An 11809-nucleotide genomic window follows, 5' to 3' on the forward strand; every position below is an offset into this window, starting at 1 on the left:
AATGAAACTAGTCTAAATTCATGATTATTTTAGAATTTAATTGAAATTCATGAGGAGTGTACTTTGGTCAGAAATATAGTAACGAAAGGGTTAATATAAAATTTCATTTAAAAAACTCATTTCCCTAACAGTTACTTGGGAAAAACAGATCTTGAGAATTTTCTGCTAACAATCCTTTCTACTATAGACACAAAGCCTGACATTCTGGGGAAAGAGACTAGTCGATTTCAATGAACCCCAGTACTTAACTGGTACTTATTTTATCAACTCTGAAACTCGGTAGGATTTGAACTCAGAACCTAGAGACAAACGAAATGCCGCTAAGCATTTTGTCCGGCGTGCGAACGATTCTCCCAGCATGCCGCCTTACATAGCCTTCTAATATTCCTTTCCACTATAGGCATAAGGGCTTTAATTTTGAGGGGAGAGACTAGTCGATTACATTCACCTCCAATGCTTCATTTTATCGACCCTCGAAGGATGAAAGGCAAAGTCGAACTCAGCGGAATTTGAAATCAGAACGTGAAGACAGACAAAAATGTTGCTTACCAATTTGTTCGGCGTCCAACGTGCTAATGATAGTCAGTTAATAATCTTTTCTACTATAGGCACAAGTTCTGAAATTTTGGGTGAAGGAATCAGCCGATTACATCGACCCCAGTGCTCAAGTAGTGTTTATTTCATCGACCCCGAAAAGATGAAATGCAAAGTCCACTTCAGTGGAATTTCAAATCAAAATGTAAAGACGGAGGAAATGGTGGTACTAAACATTTTGTCCGGTTAGATAACGATAGTCTGTTAATAGTAGTTGTAGTCCATTACAATGGTGGTACTTAACATTTTGTCCGGTTAGATAACGATAGTCTGTTAATAGTAGTTGTAGTCCATTACAATGGTAGTACTTAACAGTTTGTCCGGTTAGATAACGATAGTCTGTTGATAATGGTTGTAGTTCATTAGAATGGTGGTACTAAACAGTTTGTCCGGTTAGATAACGATAGTCTGTTAATAATGGTTGTAGTCCATTACAATGGCGGTACTTAACATTTTGTCCGGTTAGATAACGATAGTCTGTTAATAGTAATTGTAGTCCATTACAATGGTGGTACTTAACAGTTTGTCCGGTTAGATAACGATAGTCTGTTAATAATGGTTGTAGTTCATTAGAATGGTGGTACTAAACAGTTTGTCTGGTTAGATAACGATAGTCTGTTAATAATGGTTGTAGTTCATTACTCCGTAATGTGTTAGAGCTGAGCCCCACTGTCGGTGGATAAAAATAAGTGACTTTATTTGTGGTCGAGTTTCTACTAAAATGATTGCACAAACAATTCACATACATATTTATGAAACAAAAATAAATTTCGAATAATTTGTTGCAGTTGGACATCGTATTTTAAGCACTCAAACATGATTTAGATTAATCTCAAGGGAAAGCATCTTCAAATTTCTTCCGGTTAATTACGACTTCCATATCTTTCGTATTTGAGTGTTCACATACTTACCTACCTACATGCACATATGTATCTACAAATGGTACACATACATGCATATATATGCATACATGTAAATAAATACGAACACACAAACGTACTATATATATGTGTAGGCATGTATAAACATGCACACAGACATGCATATACATGCGCATTCATATTCAAATACGAATATATCAATCTATCTATATATTAGACATATATATATATATGTACATGTATAGGTATATTTATATATATGTATGTACATGTATATATGTATATACATGCTCACATATACATATACATACATATTTATATATACATATACATACATATATATACACATATACATACATATATATTTACATATACATACATGCATACACATATACACACATACCTATATACATATACATACATGTATATATACATATACATACATGCATATATACATATACATACATGCATATATACATATGCATATATATATACATATACATAATACATATATGCATACATATATACATACAGCTATATACATACATATACATATATACATATACATACATACATGCATATATAAATACACACATACACATATACACAGACAGTGGGTGAATGCATTTTTATTTGCAGAAACTTTAATTTTCTTAATTGCTGATTTTATCGCGAAAACCTGATTAGATTCACTGGTTTAATATAATTGACTCTTTAATGATGTCAACTTGGCGCACTTGAACCTTGATTTTTCTGAGTATAGGTCTGATGTTCTTAAAACAATATCAATTATACAAAAAATAATTCCAATAGTACACTAAAGCAAAGCCTCAACGATAAGAACAACAGCAACATAAGTAAAGAATCAATGACAGAACTATCGCGCAGTCACTCGACCTGCGAGTTAGAGCAGCTAAACTTTTCTCAAATCATATCCTACCTTCTTTTTAAGAGGATGTGTTGGACAAAATAGTCCTTGACCTGCTCAATGAGGGCAAATCTAGATCTAAATAACAACAAAACATCATTAAATCCCACAGTAAATATAAGGATTCCGAATTGAAAGGTACTGAAATTTTTGTGTGTGAATGTGTGTGGGGTCTAACCCTCAAAACGTAGAGTAACTTAGGACTTATGTCACAAGTCACAAAAATATTATATTCTTTCAGAACCCATGAAACCAGAGCTAATGAAAAGTCTGAAAAGATACATAGACATTTAGGACAAGCAAACGGCTAGGCGAAAGAAACCAGAATATTAAAGATAGTGGAGTTTCAGAATCAGTAAATTACTAAATAAATGCATAATGGAATTCACATTTTGCTGACAAGATTTTTCTCAGCCACAAAACTACGAGAGGGTGCTAAAAAGTACTTGCCTTTAAGGGTGTCGCGAAAGGCCAGGGCTTAGAAAAACTGAAGGACCACTGCAATAAGTTTGTGAATCTGAGAGGGTAATATGTTGAATAAAATCAACTTCCTGTATTTTCTTTTACCCAAAGTCAGGAACTTTTCAGAATCCCTTCGTACAAGAACGTAATTTACGCGTTGTCATTATGCGCAAACTGTTTAATGGACTAATCTCGTTCCTTTGGAGCCGATGTAAGAATCTATTATAAACAAACGTAGAATGTTTGGAAAATGATTTGTTGACAAATATGGTGCAATAATTGCTTGCTTTGAAGAATTAAGTCAACATTATAGGAGCAGGCATGGCTGTGTCGTTAAGAATATCTAACAGGTATAGGTATATCTTCGTGGATAAGAAGCTCGCTTTGTTACCATGTGAATATAAGTTCAGTTCCATTGAACCGCAACATTGTAAACGCCTGCTACTATGACCGCGGACTGACCAATTCTTTGCGAGCGAATGTCGTGAACGAAAATTCACACGTGGAAGTGCGTCGTATGTATGTATGTATGTATGTATGTATGTATGTATGTATGTATGCATGCATTATGTATGCATGTATTATGTATGCATGCATGTATTATGTATGCATGCATGTATGTATGTATGTATGTTTGTATGTATGTATGTATGTAGTATGTATGTATGTATGTATGTATGTATGTGAAGGTGTGTGGTTTAGTGGTTAGGGTATTCAGTTTATGATCGTAAGGTCGTGAGTTCGATTCACGGGTGCGCGTTGTGTTCTTGAGCAGGACATATATCACGTTGCTCCGGTCCACACAGCTGGTAAAAACGAATAGCAACTGTATTTCAAAGGGCCATTCTTGTCACATTCTGTGTCCTGCTTAATCTCTCTGAAAACAGACCAATTGGAACCCTCATCATCCTAATCAGTAATGTATGTATGTATGTATGTATGTATGTATGTTGTATGTATGTATGTATGTATGTAGTATGTATGTATGTATGTATGTATGTAGTATGTATGTATGTATGCATGCATTATGTATGCATGTATTATGTATGCATGCATGTATGTATGTATGTATGTAATGTATGTATGTATGTATGTTGTATGTATGTATGTATGTGAAGGTGTGTGGTTTAGTGGTTAGGGTATTCAGTTTATGATCGTAAGGTCGTGAGTTCGATTCACGGGTGCGCGTTGTGTTCTTGAGCAGGACATATATCACGTTGCTCCGGTCCACACAGCTGGTAAAAACGAATAGCAACTGTATTTCAAAGGGCCATTCTTGTCACATTCTGTGTCCTGCTTAATCTCTCTGAAAACAGACCAATTGGAACCCTCATCATCCTAATCAGTAATGTATGTATGTATGTAGTATGTATGTATGTATGTATGTATGTATGTATGTATGTATGTATGTTTGTCTTTTCTAGTTTTTAATTATTACAAAGCTTCCACTGAGGAGGAAGCCGGTTTCCAACAAAGATACAAGGCTCCATCTTTGGAATGTAGTTAATACAGACAAATTCATATTTGGAACTTGAGAAAAGTCTTGCGTTTTTTTTACTGTTCCACTCACAGATTGGTCAATTTCTCTTTCTGAAAATCTCAGTTTATCCATATTCTCAGTTAAGCATTTACTAACAGAACCTAGTGCTCCAATTATTATTGGTATGAATATGAATTCATAGTCTGGATATAAAAGCTGGAGATTTCGAAGCAGTTGTCCATATATATACTCTTTTCTCTGATTTTCAAAGAGATACATCTGCAGGGCAGCTAACCTCTATGATGCCTTTGCCCCTCTGTCTCAAACAACAATATTCGGCATATTATGTTTATATTTGACTGAATTTTTGATGGGAATATCCCACCAGTATTCCTTGAGTTGGTGTTTATGAATGTAGTCCATAATAGAGGGATTTTCTAAGTTTATTTCAGGATAGTCTCTTTTGCGGATGGCATTGTAAACTCTTTTAGTAACAACATCGTGCCGCATAGGGAGTTAGTACCGTGACGACATTTTAGGACAACTGCTAATCACATGCGTAATGTCTTCCACAGGAACATGACATAGCCTACACATGCAGTTGCGCCTTGGAATTACAAAAGCGTCACTGTCTCTCTTGTTCACTAGCACTTTGTGGAAATCTCCTGTTCCTGGATTGCAAACGCATAACCTTCAAAGTGTGATGTAGTGGTTTTGTATCCAAGAGAGGCTGCACTTCGTATCAATTCTACTGTCTTCTTCAAGCCTCCGGGCAACATACCCATGCATGGTCTTTTTCGTTTTGCATGCTGAGTACTTTCCATCCAGGTCTTCTCTGAGGTAAGAGAGCCCAGCTATTTTGGGGCTGTATAGGATATCATAAGAAAGAGAGTGTTTCTTGAGGAGTTACTGCCAACTCGTACAATGCTGCTCACTTCACTTTTCAGCACTGCATTAATGCATTATTTTTGCTGCTGTTGTTTAGCAGGTGCTGCCTGGGCGATACCATACGGTATTCGAAGGCCGTCTGCACCAATATCAGGCCTCTACCACCTTCATTTTTTGTTAGGTAGAGCCTGTCAACATCACTGTTTTTATGGAAGTTCCCAGTTGTCAGGATTTTGCGGGTTTTGATATTTACGGAGTGGATTTCCTCTACAGGCCAATCAAGTATCCCAAATGTTGGGATCAGTACTAGTACTGTATATGAATTGTGGGATTTTGTTTTGTTGTAAAAAGAGAGTTCCGACTGCCATATTTATGTATATATATACACATATATGTATATATCTATCTATATATATATATACATACATATACATATATATGTATATATATATATACATATATATATACATTTATATATATGTATATATATATATATATATTATATATATATATATATATATATATATATATATATATATATATATATATATATAGGAGAGGAAAAAATATAATAAGGCAGAATGCTAAATGTAAAGTAAATTTTAATAAAAATGGGTGTATGAAAAATTAAAAAAGAAAAAATAATAAATCAGGCCAGCTTTCATTGCAAGGCAAATTTTCAAGATTTGGAAGGGGAAAAATATTTTTATAAAATAGAGGAAGGGGAAAAAATTTACAATGTTTTTTCAAAAAAAAAATAATAATACATATATACAAAAATTAATAAATAAGTATACCTTTACATTGTAGAGTCATTATTCTTTTAGAGTTCAATAATAGTCCTTGGAAAAACTTCTTTGGAGGATTAGGATGAATCTGTTTAAATGTAGTGTATGTTTTGAAAGAGTGGGATCACCCCACTCTTTCAGAAGGGAAGAAAAAAGGTAAATGAGAGCAAGAAAGCAAAAAGATCAGTGATGACCACACCACATCTTGAGTGGACCAAAGAAGACGTGAAGCGACGTGGACACACAGAGACACAGAGAAAGCGACGCTGAGTGGACCGAAGACGTAGAGGTGACCTTGACAAGAGAGGAAAACTGTTTATAAAAGGTGATACAACAGAGGTCAATCAAATAAAATAGTTCGACTTACGATAGCTGAGAGGAGGATTGAAAATAATGGCGGCGGACGATATGAAAAGAGGATTGGAGCAACACGAACACACAAAGTCAGAGAGAACGACGTTGCTTGGGCTGAAGAAGACGTGGAGTTGACCTTGACAGTAAAGCAACACTGTTTTCAATTGTGATAGAACAGGGGTCATTTAAGTAAAAAGTTCGACTTACGATGACTGACAGGTGGATTGAAAAATGGTAGCGGACGGCATGAACAGAGGAGTGGAGCGATGCGAACACACAGAGACAGAGAGGGAAAAACGATGAAGCACGGAACAATGGCGGCGGACGGCATGAAAAGAGCCAAATTTACCGAGATACGCCATGGCATCCTGTGCCGTTTATTCATGTATCGAGGTGAGTCAGTGTAGCTTGACGAAAGTATAATATATTGTCCAACGTTGGTAGTGTCACCTTCACGCTGCAACGCATCCCGTAGACCAGCATAATTAGTAGCTCTCAGCTCGGTTTGATGGGTACGTATGTAGAGAAGACGTTCCACCTTAATCTTTGTGTTCGCCAACTTGTAGCCAACTTGTAGCCAGTCTAACCTGTCTTTCTTCCGCAGTTTCGTTAAGGATTGGTTGTTGTCGTCGACTGCGCTGGGCAGAAAGTCGGGCCTCTCTTGCACCTGGGGTTTCAGTCAGACGTGCAGGTTGGTTTCTATCACGTTGGGCTGAAAGACGGGACTCCTTTGCAGCTGGAGTCTCCCTCAAGCGTGAGCGTTGGCGCTGAATGTGTCGGGTAGAGAGGCAAGCTTCCGTTGTTTCAGGATTTTCATCTAGACGTAAGTTGTTGGAGTTATTTCCCTGGTCAGCAAGAGGAACCTCTCTTGCTTCTAGAGTCTCCGACAGAAGAAACACTTGATCAGAAGTAGCCTAATTGTGGCAAAAGTAGAAATGACCGATATAGTTAAGATTTTAAACGCAGAAAAAATTAGATTTTGGGGGTCAGACAGAAAATTCAATGAAAAAATAAAGCAGGGTACATAAATGAAATTAATTTTGACAAATATATGGCACAATTTTCCCGATATAATAGAATTGTGGATGCATTTTAAATAAATTTTCATAAAGGTTAAAGCTCTGATACCAACCTTTTTATCAATTTTCTCCAATGTCAGTATAAAAAAATGAATATTCAAAATTTTCCTGATCGACTGTTCAATGTCATTGATGTCGACACGTGCACTGTTTTCCTATGACGCTATAAAGCCAATCCGTGTTGTTTAAGAATGCGTTCTTGGGAAGCTGAAGTGTAGCTTATTTTTGAAGAGTTAATAATGTTATTTAATAGCGAAATAAGTGAAATAGTGATGCCCAATACAATTAAATGTAACGCCTAACGTAACGCAGTAATAATTGAGAACGTAGTGTTTATGTTTACCGAAAAAAGGAATTGCCGAATATTTGGGAGCGTAAGAATCAAAATTTAAAGCTTTTATAACATTTAGCACAAATTTTAGGAAATTAAAAACTTTGTCATATAGGTTGCAAATCTTCTTAAAACTAACCAAATGTAGGTAAGGCTCTCAAAATTTGTTAAAAAGAAAATAATATTCGATATCGGTAAAAAGCGTATGTGAACATCAAGACGTGAGCGTTTGTTATTGACACCCAGGTCGGCCACGGGGGCCTCCCTTGCCTCTGGAATGTCCCCCAAAAGCAAGTTTTGGTTGTGAGGAGTAGCCAGAGACGTAGCCTGATTGCAAAAGATATACAGAATAATCAGCCAATGTTCAGAAATTCTACAACGTTGTTACGAAACAAATAGATACAAACGAAAATATGGGGGGCAAGTCGAAATTTTGGAGAATACGTAGTCTTACCGGCGAAATAGCGGTCTCGCTGATGTGCAAGTTAAATTTTACAGAGTGATAAAGCAGATGTTTAATTTGTAAACATGTAAGAATGAACCAGAGCTTATTATCTAACTAACAGTTATGTTTTAAAGCCGAATTAATGTTTATCAATGGAAAAATACCAATAAAGAACGTACCTGTGCACGCACCTCCTTCCTTCGCAATTTCAGGACTTTATTTCGTTTCTTAGAAAAGACTGAGCGTTTTCGGTTTGGCATATCGTATAACGATACTAAAAAGGCATGAAAAATAAGGCCTTAAGTTAATATGCTTAACAACTAACAAAAACGTATTGGTTTACATTGGATGAAGTGTCAACCAAAAAGTGGAACGATAATGAAATTAATAAATATAGCTCATTGAAAAATTAATGTTCAAAGAAGTAGTAAACCATTGTAAATTTTTTGAGAAATCGAGAGGCATTGAATTAAGATGCCTAAGTAGTAATAGGATAAAAGCAATTCAGCTTTAATAATGGACCAATCTATCCATGCAAATAAGGATAAAGTAAAAATGTAATAGTACGGTATTGTGTAATACTATCGACGCATCGTTAATTAAAAAATCGATAAGCATTCTCGGTGAAACGTGAAAAAATCATGCCTGTCGTCTCGTGACACTAAATCGAGAAAATAAAAATAAAAATAACCGTAAATTTGATTATTTTTGTACTCATCGGCGGAATTTTTGAACAAATCAAAATCTAAAAAATATATCTCATCATATCCTACAGGGTGGTATGATTTTTATGTAGAACAAATCAAAGGTGCAAGCAGCAAAATATCAAACGGTAAAACGACTAAAAATGTAACTTTTTTCGCTTCATGAAATCTTTTCTTTTAAACAACAATTTCCACAAAAAATTGACGGACTAATAAACAGAAGAGCCTGTAGATTATGCAAGTGTGCTTTTTATTAAAATCGTCCACAAAACATGACCTCCACAGCTTTCAGAATTGATCGAAAATGAGTTTTGTTGCCCTAGTAACTAAAGCTTTTAAGATGGAGATTTCTAACATAGTCCAGTCGCTTCCTCGCCTCACTTTACATGTTTTCGCCGCAATCCGAGCACGCCTAATGCCATTGAACCCTGCATAACCATTAAATAAGACACGCAAACATACATCTTTCGGCCATTTCACTTTTATATATAGAGATAAATAGTTAAAGGTATATAAAGATTAATTTGTCTTAACATATATCTCTGTGTTCTTTTCCGATTGAAAATATGTCTTCTCCCTACCTACTAAATCCTGCAGATTGTGTTTCTTGTTCCACATGACCATTTCTGGTGTTTCTGCTTTTCTATAACGCTCGTTAAGAATGTTAATGTGGAATTACAAATTGCTCACAAGTAAATCGTTGGGAGCCATCCACAGCTATTCAAAAAAGGCTTGTTAAAGATAATTCGTTCGAACAGCAGACCATCGCTAGCAAATACGTTTCTTTTTTCCTTCCACCCTCCCCACCTCACACATGGATCCGTTTGGCGTTGATGAAACAAAAATGTGCTTATGTGCGAAATTAAAGTGACTATAGATCATATACCAATCCTTGGTGCGACAGATAAACCTATTAAAATAACATTCCTTCTAACAGCTAACTATGAATCAGAAAGCGACTTTGAATATATCTCGGGCACTCCTCAATACAGAATTTGGACAGCACAGTCTAACAAGAACAAGTCATTTATCATCCGTTTAAACAAACATTTGTCAACAGTATCAATGCATATATGGGTACAGGACACCAAAATAACGTCGAACACAATGAGAAACGAAAACATAAACACAAAACCAAGGAAATGGACATTTCTTTTAAACAACGAAAAAATAGAGTACAGGACATACACAACAAGGAAAATTCCCCTTCTTCAGTCGCCTTAGTTTCATCTACTCCACGTTTCGAAGGTCAAGGCGATACATGACTTCAATAAAACTTTCCTTCCCGCGAAAATCAAATTAAATAAAAATTTGTGATTTTTTTGCGGAGAGGTAAAAATGGTAACAAAAACAGGACAGTAACGACAGTACAAAATATAAACAGTAAAATACAGGACACGGAGAATAACAGTAACACAAACAAGAAGGGCTGTTAAGCCAAACGAGATAAAAAAATTTTTACGAACGCTATTTTTTGAGAACGGCAGGGAGCAACAGATTTTACCGTCTCTACTTGAAGGAAGCCAGGAGAAGAAAGACAGTGGTAGCCATCTCATCGCGTGACCGCGACGGGAGGGAGGAGGAGGAGTAAGAGAAAGGGAGAGAAAAAAGGGAATGGTTGTAGAGAAAAGAATGAAGAATGGGAGAGAGAGAGGGGGAGACAGTAAGGTAGAAGAAAAGGAAAGCCAAAAGAATGAAGACTGAGAAATGGAGGGGGAGAGAAAGGTTAAGAGTGCGCATCATTATTAATATTAAGAACAATCTTACTTAGAAATGGATGCGTGCGTTCCGTCATATAATAAATTAATAAATAAAACATATGCATATATACATACATATATGTACGTACCTACCTCTACATGTATATATACATGCATATATGGGTACAGGACACCAAAAAACGTCGAACATAATGAGAAACGAAAACATAAACACAAAACCAAGGAAATGGACATTTCTTTTAAACAACGAAAAAACAGAGTACAGGACATACAAAAGGAGAGGAAAAAATTATAAGGCAGAATGCTAAATTGAAAGTAAATTTTAATAAAAATGAGTGTATGAAAAATTAAAAGGGAAAAAAGAAATCAAACCGGCTTTCAAGCAAAGGCAAATTTTCAAGATTTGGAAGGGGAAATTTTTTGTTTTTAAATTGAGGAAGGGGAAAAAGTCAAACGAAGTCAATCAACTGGAGGATTTTAATGTTAGCGATGAAACAGACTGGCAAACAAAGAGCTCTCTTAGGCATTTCAGTGTGGAGAATATGAATAGCGGAGGTATAATGCTCTTAGACCTTTGTGATGAATATGATCTTAGCATTGCAAGCACTCTTTGCACACAGGTGATGGCACAATAACATGAATACACCCGAGAGCTAAGGTTTGACACTTGGATTATATTACCATCCGCAAACATATCTGATATTTTTAATGCCAAGTCTGTTCATGGATCGGAGTGCTGGAAAGACCACTGAAAATACTAATTGATTTGTCCGGAATGCTAACGGGTCTGCCAGCCCGTCGTCCTAAAATTTGAAACCATTATTAAAAACATTAAAAGGGTATTGAGCTTTACTTGGATAATCGAAACTTTAAATTGCATTAATTATTGCTTATATATTCAAACTTCGAGAGAGGAAATATGATCTAATCTTACACAAAATAGTGTTTAATCGCGTTGGCTGAAAAATTCTTTTGTAGAAAAAAATGAAAATAAACATCAAGTTTACCATCAAATATTTCACCTGATGAGAAATCGAAATCCGTCCGCAAACTTTGTTCAGCAGTAAAGTATTTTAAAATGAGCTTTTGCTTATTAATGTGCGCGCTAGTAGAAATATTATTATTGTCTAAGAATAATCGAATTGCCATACCGA

At 35.7% G+C, this 11809-nt stretch overlaps 1 long non-coding RNA gene across 4 annotated transcripts in view; it reads left to right on the forward strand.

Moving 5' to 3' along the window:
• The window catches only part of LOC118766332, a 28105-nt gene that overhangs the window by 4129 nt on the left and 12167 nt on the right, over positions 1-11809 (forward strand). The window contains exons 1-2 of one of the 4 annotated variants that reach the window (XR_005002271.1): positions 2060-2088; positions 8656-8657. This is a non-coding gene — a long non-coding RNA (uncharacterized LOC118766332). Of the gene's footprint in view, positions 1-2055; positions 2089-2738; positions 2742-8655; positions 8658-10742; positions 10776-11809 lie in introns of those variants that run through there. The other 3 variants (XR_005002275.1, XR_005002276.1, XR_005002268.1) reach the window with 3 other exon arrangements.

Source organism: Octopus sinensis, linkage group LG1, assembly GCF_006345805.1.
Source record: "Octopus sinensis linkage group LG1, ASM634580v1, whole genome shotgun sequence".
Taxonomy (NCBI): Eukaryota; Metazoa; Mollusca; class Cephalopoda; order Octopoda; family Octopodidae; genus Octopus; species Octopus sinensis.